This window comes from Polypterus senegalus, chromosome 1 (genome assembly GCF_016835505.1).
Source record: "Polypterus senegalus isolate Bchr_013 chromosome 1, ASM1683550v1, whole genome shotgun sequence".
NCBI lineage: Eukaryota > Metazoa > Chordata > Cladistia > Polypteriformes > Polypteridae > Polypterus > Polypterus senegalus.
The window spans coordinates 199,219,500-199,232,953 of NC_053154.1; the positions used below are offsets into that span (position 1 = coordinate 199,219,500).

General features: G+C 34.5%; 1 protein-coding gene and 1 long non-coding RNA gene across 2 annotated transcripts in view; one reads left to right on the top strand and one right to left on the bottom strand.

Moving 5' to 3' along the window:
* LOC120537673 overlaps positions 1-7,290 on the bottom strand; it is a 96,859-nt gene extending 89,569 nt beyond the window's left edge. Inside the window, exon 1 of the long non-coding RNA XR_005635371.1 lies at positions 6,902-7,290. This is a non-coding gene — a long non-coding RNA (uncharacterized LOC120537673). The remainder of the gene's footprint in view (positions 1-6,901) is intronic.
* The window catches only part of LOC120537655 (extracellular matrix protein 1-like), a 77,896-nt gene continuing 70,736 nt past the window's right edge, over positions 6,295-13,454 (top strand). The window contains exon 1 of the mRNA XM_039766763.1: positions 6,295-6,373. The gene's annotated coding sequence lies outside the window, so the exon portion shown is untranslated. The remainder of the gene's footprint in view (positions 6,374-13,454) is intronic.

Here is a 13,454-nt window from a genome sequence, read left to right on the forward strand (position 1 = left end):
GGAAAAGTGGTGAGGGAATTAGCCAAGTAGAGACAGAAGATGATTAGAGGGCCAAAATGACTAGGCCCCCTCAGTGTTACATCTCATCCGAAGGACAGCTCCAATTTAATGGTACATTGTCCCCATCACTGCACTTGGGCATTGGGATCCACATTCAGACTACAGAATAAAAACCCCCTGCTGGTCTCAACATAAACACAGGTTGATGTTTGAGGGGAATCTGCAGAATCTCCCTGCATTTGCATAGATTTTTTTCTGGGTACCACCAGTTTCCTTTTATATGCCAAATATGGGGAACTATGTAAGGTTAATTAACGACTCTAAACTGATTCTGTACATTTAAAGATGTGTGTGAATGTGCACTGAAATGGACACGAATTCTTCCAAATGTTGCTTGGATAGATTCCAGTTCACCACAACTTTGTAATAAAAAAGGCAATTTTACATTTGAATAGAAGATTGGACATGTCATAAATAATTCTCTCTCTAATACCTAAAAAATCTTTAATGTTTTACTCGTTTAAAACTAATAAAATTGGACAATATGCATCAAGTTACTCTGTGATAAGAAAAACTGATATGTTATTAAGTTTGGATTGACCAACAAATGACTGGAAAAGACAGGTCTTCAATTCAAAAAGTAATTCCCAAGAGGCTTTAGATTTCCTATTTATAATATGCTATGATAATTCTGGAAGTTTTTTACTTAACAATATTTTGGCAAAAAAGCAAAAAGGTAATTTTGAGCATACAATTGTATAACTTACATTATGCAATATGAATAACACTTTTTTTCTCTTTTTTCTCATGTACGTTTTTGAAATTGTTTGCTGTTGTACAGGCATTGGTCACTATTGGCTTCTATTACATCTTAAGCCTTTTCATGGGGTAAGCAACATATTAAAAATATTTTCAGGGTGGAGTATTCCTTTAAGCAATTACTGTATAACTTTAGTTCTGGGTACCAAAGTATCTAACATACAGCAAATCAACTTTCTGTTCCTTAGGCAATCTTAAATCACCCTGCTAAATTAAAGAATATAATTTATACATACAAACTAGTATGTTTAGAACACACTTAACTCCATTACCTGATCAAGAGTAGCCTAACCCTGTATAGGTATTGTGAAATAGAAAAATACAGATACCGAAGTATGAGATTGGAAAATAGGAATTAATGATCAGAACTGAAGTGCGTGCTAAGCAAAATGTGTAGTGCAAGTGCAACTTCCTGTTTTTTCTTTACAGACAAAAAACACAAGTGACCAACTGATGAACTTTAAAAATAACTGATGAACTTTAAAAATGTTGATCCAAGCAAATTGTTGTAAAGATGTAATGTCTCAAAATTCTTGTGCAACTAAAGTCATAAGACAAAGCTTTGCCCTATAAAAGATTTAGGACACCGACTTCTCGGGGCAGATGAAGGGCAGGTGTCCTAGGACTGTGCTTCTCTGTCATTCTTACCTTTGCCTGGTGTGTATTAATAAAAGATTTTTTACTAACTTTAATTATATCTCTCTGTCTTCAGTCACAAGAAACGACACTAGAGAAAAAGTGTCCACAGTATTCTTCCTTGCTTTGTTCTAAAGCTTAGGTCACCAGCCTTTGCTATATTGCTCAATTTGATTTGTGTGCTTTATATTTGAGTGATGAGTGGCTCTCATAGGGTTTACATGTAAATCAAGGATAATATTTTAGACATTTCCAGTATTAACTTGTCCACTAGTATAAAAAGAACCTTACAGTTCCTTTTGTGGAGACTTTTCCTGTACAAAACAGTTAGCTAATGTGTTTAGTGTATATTGCAGTTGTGCTTATTATACAGAGCATGTAGATTAAAAATGATAATCTAAATGCAACTAGACACATAATAACTGATGATAATGAAAGTGTCATCCTGATTCTGTTGTTCATTCTCCATTAAATAGAACAATTAAATGGTCTCCTTCATTAATACTCTGTGCTTGAATAAAGATGTGTGCTTCATCCATACAACCAGTTACATTGGGAAGTCTTCAATGCATCTAATTCATTTAGCAGAGGATTTAATTCAAAGTATCTTGCAAGGGGTGAAATATACTGTAAAACAGTAAAAATTAAGAGACCAGAGTGGCTCTTCAGAACGATGCCATAGCAGAACCATTTTTGATACCCAAAAGACCCATCTATATGAAGGTTAGATAAAGAACCTTTATTTATATAGATCCATAACATGATGATTCAGGCCCATAGTAAATAACTTTGAATAGATGGAATCAGTTATTTTATGGATAGAAACAGAGAAAATAGTTTGAGAAAGTAGTGGCCATGCTTTCAAACCACAGATGACATCAGCATATCTGAAAATGACTGATTAAATGAAATAAGGGCAACTAAATTCTGACATTACTTTATTACTAGAAAGTAGCCATTGAGATGTAAATTGATTTTATTTGTATTTGGAGAAGCTGTTCTTAGTTACCTGTATGACAACACTTTCTGCAGATAAAGGAATTTCATTATTAACAATGCAAGCTCTAGAGCAGGGTTGTCAAAATTAGATCTTGGGTAGAAAGCAGGTTTTAACAGTGTTGTGCAAGTTCACACCGCACAAGAACTAGCTCAAAGTATAATTTACACAGATTAAAATGAATAAATTCACATTCATAGTTGACCATTTCAATTTTGAACTAGTTCATGTTTAGTTCATTTTGTATTTTTGAATTATTTTAAGGAGTGAGAATAAATGACACAAGAGTTTACTTTTTCAATTTTGCATGCCTTTTATTATAGGCTTTACAGAGTAATGAATAAAATGTATTACTAACACTTTTTTATTTAAATACACTTTATTGAGTAATACCCAGCAACAAACACGTATAACCATAAGCTAATATTCCTCCAGTCAAAAAATAAATAGATGCAAGTACAGTATACATATAAATTACCGCTCTATTTCCAACTGTGTGACACAAATGGGGACTGTGGAACCAGCATGTAGGTGAACCAACAACCTATTATGCTGCTGTTCAAAATTCGGGTTACATACTGCATGTCCAATGGGGAAAAATATAAGTGGCCTCACGAAGTACATTTTCCTAAAAGCGAAAGAGGAGCTTCACCACATGCTCGTGTCTGCAGGGGTGCAGCTTAAGCACAAGCAGGCAGACACAGACAGTACCTATTTGACTTTGTTATTTTTTTCCCCGAATACAAATAAATGGCAAAAAATTCATACAACATAAAGATTTGTTAAAATCCACTATTTGTGCTTATCCGAATACCAAATTCGGATTCAGCTCTACCACTACATTACAGGGTAAGGCAAAACATTTAACCTGCACCTAAACCAGATCCAGAATTTTACATAAAACTGAACTAACTCATGTTCAACTTCTTCACTACATTACATTAAGTTCGCCGTTCTTAGAAAAATGAGCTTGTTCAATGAACCTGTTCTTTTGAACTACCGGTAGTTCATGCACAACACTGGGTTTTAATTCCAGCAATTGTTTCTAATTATTAACCAATTACTGCTGCTAGTTGTTTTTTTCCTTGATTTCAATTGGCATAATTTTCAAGATTCAGGCTCTTTAACATTTGATAGGTACACTCCAAAGAAAAAAATGTTTTGGTGTGGCAGACTGTAAGCAGGAATAAGCTTTTGAATTAAATAATGTGTATCACGGACAAAAAAAATTGGCTTCTAATTAAAACATTGTGGTGTGAAGATAGTGACCATCTGGGATCAGAGGCTCCTGAATTAGCTAGTCATCTATTAGTTTACCGCGCACCTCATTATTATTTGACTGCTAGTGAAGTATAAAACAAGCAAGCTTTTTGAACTTTAAAATAAAGCAAACTAAGTATTTTCCATTATCAGAAGTAATTTGTTATTAATTATTAAAATTGCCTAAATCAAAAACATGTATCCACTGCGCCCCTCCAGAATCCAGGTTTGACACCCCTGCTCTAGACTGAAACTGACAGATACATACCTCGTTTTTAAATTAAAGGATTTTATACTTGGGATAATTATTTCCTATTAAGCCAGACACTCATTCATACAATTTTAAATTGTACTATAAGTCTTACAATCATTAACTTCAAGACATATTCATAAAAAGTGTCCAATAACTAAGATGACATATATAAAGCAGTCAAACAGTAAGGACAGGACATTGTGCACAATCTATCACATTTATATTCTAAAAAGGTACTATTCCTCAAGGATCAGAATACAATTGAATGAAATTTAGTTGTTTGTCCCTGAAAGACAATTACAGTATGTAGTCCAGCTGAATTTCTCTCACAGCTTCCAACATCAGTCTAAAGAAAGTGAAATACTACCACTGTTCTGATACGACTTGTACTTGAAAAGCAAGTCCCACACAGTGATGAATACTTTGTTTGTGTATTACAAATTGGGTCAGACTTGCAAGTAGTTATATTTGACTGCTGTGTTTCCTGCAATAAATAGTTTAACAAAAAGCAGACTTGAAATTACACTACTTCATCACAAGTCTAATAGCAATCAGATGTTTTCCAGAAGAAAGGAAGCTACAGGAAAAAAAAAAATGAAGCCATATTAATTCTCCAGCTGGTTTTCAGCTTCATTATAAAACAATTTTATAATTTCACATTTACACAAACTTCCATTTATCATACACTTTAAGGACGGAAACCACAGCATGCATTAAGCATCAGGTTGAACAGGTAATAAAGACAGAGATGTCAACCTTTGCAACATGCTGGACAAGGCAGACCAGTCTTACTGCCACTGGTGAAGACATACCCAGGGTATCAACCTTCATTGATTCATTAAGTCACAGATGTTTGCTGGAGAGTTGAACCCAAATGATGGTATTTATGTGTCATTTTTCCAACTAATGTACCGCTTAAGCCATGGAACCCACTGCATGTCAACTCCAGTGACCCTGTTTGAGCTGCCCCTCTCTAACCTCAATCCACTCTTTCCTGAGCCAATTCTAGACACCCATTCCTCTCATCAGTTGCAAGTGTGATAGACCCCGTACTTGTTTTTTTCACTTTCATGAACTATTAATTAAGGGGAGGCTCTGTCCACACAACGGGATATTTTATCATACAGCAAGTCATGTGATGCAAGTGCTGTGCAAGACTACTTATGTTATGGTCAAACTAAGTAAACTAAGTAATACCAACGTTAAGATTGCTTTAACTCTGTGACTAATTGGCTGCTTGCCAGCATGGAGATCCCACATTAACAACCCTTGTGCTCTTAAATTGCACCATGGCAACTTTGATTTGTTTAATGGGAGATGAGAAAATATTGACTACTATAAACAAACATTACAAAAGCTTAATACTGTCAAAGGTATACAGTAAAATCTACACCTGTTATGTTACATCTTTGTGATGTTAGGTGTATTGCAGTACATGTACGGTCCTTTTGGTGGGGAATGGCTCAAAATGGAATGAGGGACACTTTAGAAGACAAGACTTGTTACATTTTAATCCTGGACACAAATTAATGCCGATTTAACCTCTGTGTTTTTGAATTTTTATTGGAACGTCAAAAGCATTATAACATTCACAACATCGGCAAAACTGTAGGTGATTGCAGATTATCAGAAAAGACACTTAAACCCCCTTTACTGCACATATAGTACTTTATTTTCCTATGAGAACACACCATAACCAGACAAAAGAGCAAATAAAGCTAATCCAATCTAGTTATATGAAATGCCAAACACAGCAGCAAGAGTTCACTTGATAGCCTTTGATTATGGTATGTGCTCTCTTTATTGACTTAAATACAGAATGAGCATGACAATATGGAACACCATCAATATATGATTCTTTGGAATGATCACTATTTTCTGTTGTACACACACACTTGCCCTGCACTTTACAGAATTTCAGAAGCACATTTCTCAGAATATTATACAATTACTGTATTCCAAGGTGATTCCGTTATTCATTTGAATGGTCTACTACTTTTTTACCATGTCCAAGTCCTCTTTATGCAGCTGTCAATAATAGGACAAAAATACAGTACATACTGTAAGAAACAGCAAATCTCATCTACAGCTGCTTAATATGAACAAGTACTTTTATAATAATCTTACCAGTTTTTTTATCAGTGTTTACATATTATTTTAGCATCTTTTATAGCTACCTTCATTATGTCTATATATTTTTGTTTACTAGAGATGACTGTGGTTAAATGAAGAACAGGATCCAAGCAAGGGAAGCAGTGAATGGGTGGTTTTTGCATTGTACTATAAAAAGCAAAAAAGAAGTTGCAGTGCTTTAGTTCAGCAGGACAACTAACTGGATATCTTCATCCATTTACCATGTTGAGCAGGTGTTTAGTCATGGAGGGGTAATGCAGTCACATCGTTCACAAGTAAGTGATAAAACATCATTTTCTGAAAGTACAATGCATTGTAAATGAATGGGAGTTGTTGAAATATTTAGTTAATATTCAAAATTATGTAAAGAAATCATTTAAAAATGAAATAGGATTATGTAACCATACTCTGAAGAGGGTGGCATGGTGCATAGAGTTAGCACTGGTACTTCACAATACTGTGTGTATTAGACATAAGGCACTTATAGGGAAAGTGTGGAATATCAATAATATATATACAAAACACTTCAAAATAAAATTATTTTATACACCAGTTGCTGTTATTTCTTATTAAGAATTGTTTTCTCTGAGAAAGTCTATTCTTAGATTAGACATTTGTATATGTCACAGAGTATTATAAATAGATTAACTGCAGATAGTGGTGAAAAAGTAAGCAGTTTTTTGCCAAAGTCTTCTTAACTATGACTTGACTTGTTTGATTAAGTCCAACAACTTGATTTGACTTACTTGACTGTAATTCATATAACTTGAGATATGACGTCAAGATCAGGAGCTGAAGCTTACCTGAGGTTTGCATATGTAGGCCGTAGCTCCATCACCGATTGATATGTTCTGAAAAAACAAAAAAAAAAAAAAAAGGTTTAGTTAGCGGCAACCTGGTAGCTATAAAGGATGGCAAAAAATCCTGTGCTCATGTGTTTATGGCAAAGTGATCAAAAAAAAAAAATCAAACAATAGCCACCTTTATGGCAGAAAGAAAACGAAGAGCAAAAGACATCTGCTGAACATCTAGCTAATCTCAACTGGTCATTAAGTAATGCAGTACAAGAAAGAATATGAAGACAAGAATGAATCAACTGCACAAATGTTTTTTGAACTAATATTCTGGATGGCTAATAATTTTCTTGATCTGAATCAAAACAAAACGGAGGTACTTATATAGTGGGTCCATCAGCTAAAGCCCAAATTGGTCTTGGACTTCTCGGCTCTCTCTCTGTCTTTTGCAAACCTCAAATCCGCAATCTTGGTGTTGTTTTTGATAGTAACCTCTCTTTTGAGAAACAGATTAATTCTTCAGATCCAGCCTTTTTTATCTTCTAGGGATCTTGAGAAAGCTACTCATGCTTTTATCTTTTCTCACCTTGATTACTGTAACTTGCTGTATTCTGGGATTAGCAAATCCCTGATACGCAGGTTACAGTTGGTCCAGAATGCTGCCGCTCGCTTTCTGGTTGGGGCAAGAAAGTCTCCGATTCTGTTCCTTCAATATTAGCTTCTTTCTGCCTGTCAGTTTTCAAATTGATTTTAAAATCTTATTGCAAGTTTTTTAATCTTTACATGGGCTTGCTCATGCCTATTTATGGCAGCAACACTGTCTCTGGGATTCAGCCGCTGCACTAGACGAGCCTGCAATCATCAACGTTTACCCCTGTGTGTTTGCATGCAGCCAGTTAAAGCGCAGTTGGCTCACGATATACTGAATATCATCAATGACTTCAGTTGCATATTGAACATATAGTAATAGATTGTTGCAGTAGTTTTTTTTTTTTTTTATAGTTTTTACAGTTTGTTTGCAGTGTGTAAAATGATCAGTGTTGCAGTAATTGTGATGCTCTTTGCATGAAAAAAAAAACTGTGTTCTGTTAAAATTTCACATTTTCTTTGTGAATTGTGATGTTTACTTAAAAAGTGCAGCTAGAAAGTATTTAGCGTCCAGGGGTGCATTAACCCCAGATATGTGTCGGGTTAAGGGTTAACTATCATTGTCGAAACCATGATTTACAAATTATAGTACAAACATCAACATTAACACGTGACACTAACTTTACTCACTAAAACTTACCTCTCGAGAGATGGCAGCATCACAGCTCCAGGATGCTTGTGTTGGTAAGACTGTGTGCTTCTTGACAAACAATAACAAATGATACTGCTCCCAGATGTTCATGTAGTGCATTGCTGTTACAAAAACCAATGTGGTTCTTTGTGACTGGAGCCTCTATTGAAGGTTCTGTTTATGACACGTCGACAATAAAAAATCTGCATCAACGATTTTTTGTAGTCGACGTCATCTATAACGTCGACTAATCGTTGCAGCCCTACTATTTATCTGAATTGCGTGCTTTACACCAGCCATCTAGAGTGCTTAGATCTTCTGGTCAGTTGTCTCTTGTTGTCCCTCGTATAAAGTGTAAAACTAAGGGGGACTGGGCTTTTGCAGCTGCTGCTCCTCACCTGTGGAACTCATTACCTCATTACATAAAAGGAGACGTCTACAATTGAACTTTCAAAACAAGATTAAAGACTCATTTCTATTCAATTGCTTTCCGTGACATTCAGTAATACTGATGGTTTCCTCATTGTGATTATGTAATCTTACTTCTATTTATTATTTATAGTATTTTATTTATGTTCTTTTATTTTATTTCTATTTATGTTATTTGTGTTTTTTTTCTTTTATTGTAAAGCACTTTGGCCATAGCATTCCTATGTTGTTTAAATTTGCTATATAAATAAATTGACATTAACATGATGCTGAAACACACAGACATGCAAGAAGTAATCCTGAATATAGAACAACTGAGCAGTAGGCAAACATAGTGGTTCTTAGGCATGCAAGACAAAGCCTATAATGCAGGAAGCAAGAACATCCATCAGACAGAAATGCATGGTTACATCTGAGAAGATCATCAAATATTCAAAACTTCCAACTATATAACAGCGTTGCTTTTGCTGTATAGCCATACATATATGTTTCATTGAAGACCATTACTTAAACTTACACTGGCAATGCAATCATTGTCAAACTTTTCCAGAGGTTAATAAAAATATATTATAACTTATAGAGGAACTGAAAGAAGCATTCAGAAAACCTTAAAAGTAACAACAGCTCATCTTTACCTTGGTTTTAAATTAAATTTTATTTTACGACAGTAGGTCTGGATGTTTCACTAGCTGCTTTATAGATTCAGGAACTTAAGAGTTTTTCTTGTGTTCAAGTGAGTTTCTTCCCAGAAAAAGAAACAGGACAGGCAATACTTACAAAGGAAACAAAACAAAAGGGCAAATTCCTAAACTATAATGTAATATAATTTAAAGAATATATCTCAGAGTGAAACTCACCCGAGCACTTAAAAAAAAAAAAAGAACTTTATTGGCTAAAATATTAGCACCACTATTGAAAACATTAACAAGGGAAATGCAAAAGAAAAGACTCCAAAGAATTGAACTGGAGGCCACAAAAAAAAAATTTGAGCAACACCCCTAGTCATCACTCCTTTTCTTTAATTGAGCCTATTATGTAATTAAATAGTATTTAATTCATATTACAATGATCTCAGAAGAGTTTAGGGCAGGAGGATGTTATTAACAAATTTTGAAAAAGCAAACCGCAAAAATGGGTTGGGTCACAGCCATAACTCATTCAAAAATAGGTGGGGTTTAGGGCAAAAAAAAGAAGGGAAGCCATGAACAAAGTGTAGACCACATTATGAGAGATACTGCAGAAAGTTTACATTTTTTTCTAAACAAAAAAATCTGACACGTGACTGGCAAAAGTAAATAAAACCAGTAACACTGAATAAATGCCAAGTCAATACTGAACACTAATTCAGCTTATTAAATGGTTCATCCTTTAGTATGTCAGTTAATATACAGGATTCAAATTCTTCTTATGGTAACTGAATAATTCATTAATTTAATTCCTTAGTCAAAGTTATTAAAACCTACTGCAGTCTGTAACATTCAGGTGAGTAAAGGGACTAAGTTAGCTCATATGAAACTTGGAGCATTTCACATTTTTTGGTTACTTCATCCAATATTCAGGTATCACATTTTTGTTTACTGAATATTTTTGTAACAATGTATTTTATAAATATTTTTCTAAAATTTAAAAATAACAGTGATAACAGAAGAGTAATTACAAGTGTTAGTAAACCATATTAACAGCATTTTACAATGTCAAAAACAGGCTTATGGTGGCTCAATAACTTTCAAACACAGAAGATTTCAATTCAAGTCATTTGGAGCTTAAGTTGCACAAAAAGTTTCTCTGTGGTAAGACAAACAAGTTTGCAAATATGCCATGCTTTTTAAGTGGACTTTGTACAGCATGATCTGTTTGAGATATCTAAACAAAAATTGAACTTTCCCAACAAATTTGCTTGAAGAATAAATATCACACATTTCAACAAAACTGATCCACTGGTGGCCTTGAGTTGCTTGATGTGGACAGATATACAAAGTTACTGCAATAGGCACTTGTCACATTATATGCGAATGCGTGTAAAAATGACGATGTATCTGACAATTATCAAAAACTAAAATTGTTTAAACCAAAACATAACATTAGGAGTCATCATGGGTATGGTGCAAGCTCTGAAAATAAACACAAAGCAAAGCCCACCCTGGATTTAACTACGGTACATATATTTGCAATATGTTTGCTATTGTCTTACTAGGGTTACACAGTATACCGATACTAGAAAAGTACAAAAAAAACCCAAAATTTAAAATGGTACGGTAATAGCATTTCAGCATTTTTGGCACTGTAAGTAAACATCAGCTTTCCTCATTCTCCAACCCCCCCATGAAACTCACGATTGCAGTTTTGGAAAAACATCTGTTTTGTAGACTTCACTTAAAAGAAACCTAGAATTCAATTAGTGACACAGCACTTTGTGGCCAAAATTTCAGCTTTGCCATGTTCTCTGGTTTTCTATACGGTATTGGCTATTACTTTTATAAATATCTTGCAAGGGCTCTTAGTGTTTAAACCTGCACAGTCTACCCTACATGAACATTTTGTTCCTAAGAAGATGAAAAAACAGGCAAATAAAAAAAAAAAAATCTAGAATGCATTTTTCTCTCTCCACTAATCATTAAGTTACTGGTATGGGACTTAATAGACTGTGATTGCTTGACTGACCATCCCCAAAATGGAAACCAGCCAGTGTTTAAAAAAGTAGTTGGTAAACAGTGCTAGCCTTTTTTTATTTGAACAATAGCTCCAGAACTAGGTTATCAACCCAGTTACTCAAGCTCTATCAAATTTACTGAAACATTTTCAACTCTGATCCGGAAAAGCTACAATATGAATGAACACTTGACACTACACATTACTTTCAAAACAGTCTGAACCTAAACTCAATAAGTTGTTTAATGTAGAGCTATCCCAGCATTGTTGCAAATTACCTGTTGGAGGATCTTTAGTTTGGATAGCTCATTTAATTCTGCCTAACAAATGTTGGGCTAAACTCAGATCTGCTGACTGGACACACTTGTGCATTATGCTGAACCCACTTCTCAGTTCCTGAAAATCTTTACTTAAGCAGCAACTGTACTCAAGCTATACATATAAATGGTGGCAAGTCTAAAGATAACAAATTTCATATGTTCAAAATAAACATTACCTGTTGTAAAAGAAAAAAACATCCTGTAAAAGCAATAAAAAGAAGAACTCCTGAATTTGACATAACCTGCGTGCCTACACGAAATTATAAGGATGCGAGAATAACACCCATTTAAGCAAGGTAATTTTGGTGTTGATAATGAAGAGGTACAGGAGTAACAGATTTCTGAAAACAATACTGCCAAAATATTACGTGTCTAATGACTCTGATACAAGCACAGCCATGGACCAAGAAAAAAGGCTGCACAGTATCCAAAGTAAGATAAAAATCACCATTTAATTGTAAATGCCAAACATGGCATACCACAATGTCAATTTATTTATTTATATAAAACATTTAAAACAACATAGGAATGCTGTGGCCAATAAAAGAAGAAAAAACATAACAATTAGTATAAATAACATAAATTGAAATAAAATAAATGAACATAAATAAATAATAAATAGTTTCCTCTTTGTAATTATGTAATCTTACTTCTATCAGTATTGCTGCAGGTCACGGAAAGCAAGTGAATAGAAATGAGTCTTTAATCTTGTTTTGAACAGTTCAATTATAGACAACTCCTTTATGTAATGAGGTAAAGAGTTCCACAGGTGAGGAGCAGCAGCTGCAAAAGCCCTGTCCCCCTTAGTTTTACGCTTGGTACAAGGGACAACAAGAGACAACTGACCAGAAGATCTAAGCACTCTAGATGGCTGGTGTAAAGCACACAATTCAGATAAACAGGCACGAGCAAGTCCATGTAAAGATTTAAAAACTAGCAATAAGATTTTAAAATCAATTTGAAAACTGACAGGAAGACAGTATAAAGAAGCTAATATTGGAGAAACAGAATCAGACTTTCTTGCCCCAATCATAAAGTGAGTGGCAGCATTCTGGATCAACTGTACTATGTATCAGGGATTTGCTAATCCCAGAATACAGCGAGTTGCAGTAATCAAGGCGAGAAAAGATAAAAGCATGAGTAGCTTTCTCAAGATCCCTAGAAGATAAAAAAGGCTTGATCTTACCTAAAAGACAAAGCTGGACAAAGAAACTCTTAACTACAGAATTAATCTGTTTCTCAAAAGAGGTTACTGTCAAAAATAACACCAAGATTGCGGACTTTTTGCAAAAGACAGAGAAAGAGCCGAGAAGTCCAAAACTAATTTGGGCTTTGACTGATGGACCCACTATAAGCACCTCCGTTTTATTTTGATTCAGATCAAGAAAATTATTAGCCATCCAGGATGTTACTTCAAAATGACAGTTGTGCAGTTGATTCATTGCAGAGTTGCAGATAAAAATATAAACTTGTGTATCATCAGCACTGCAGTGAAAAGAAATGTTACATTTCCTAAAAATAACTCCAATAGGGTGAAGGTATATAGAGAATAAAACAGGACCCAAAATGGATCCCTGAGGAACACCACATTTAAGAGGAGCACTAGACAAAAAAGAGAAATTTAAAGTCACAGAAAAGTGTCTACCAATTAGATATGACCTGAACCAGTTAAGAGCAGCTCCTTTAAGCCCAACAGGATGTTCAAGCCGCAACAGCAATATCTCATGGTCAGTAAACACCTAAAGTCATATTGGTAGATCTCAAATAAAGTATTGGAGTTAAGGTGATCAACCAATTGATTATAAATAATTCTTTCTAATATTTTAGCTTTCTTAACTGCAACCTGGAAGTTAAACAGAAAAGTCCTAAAAATCTGTTTAGAAAC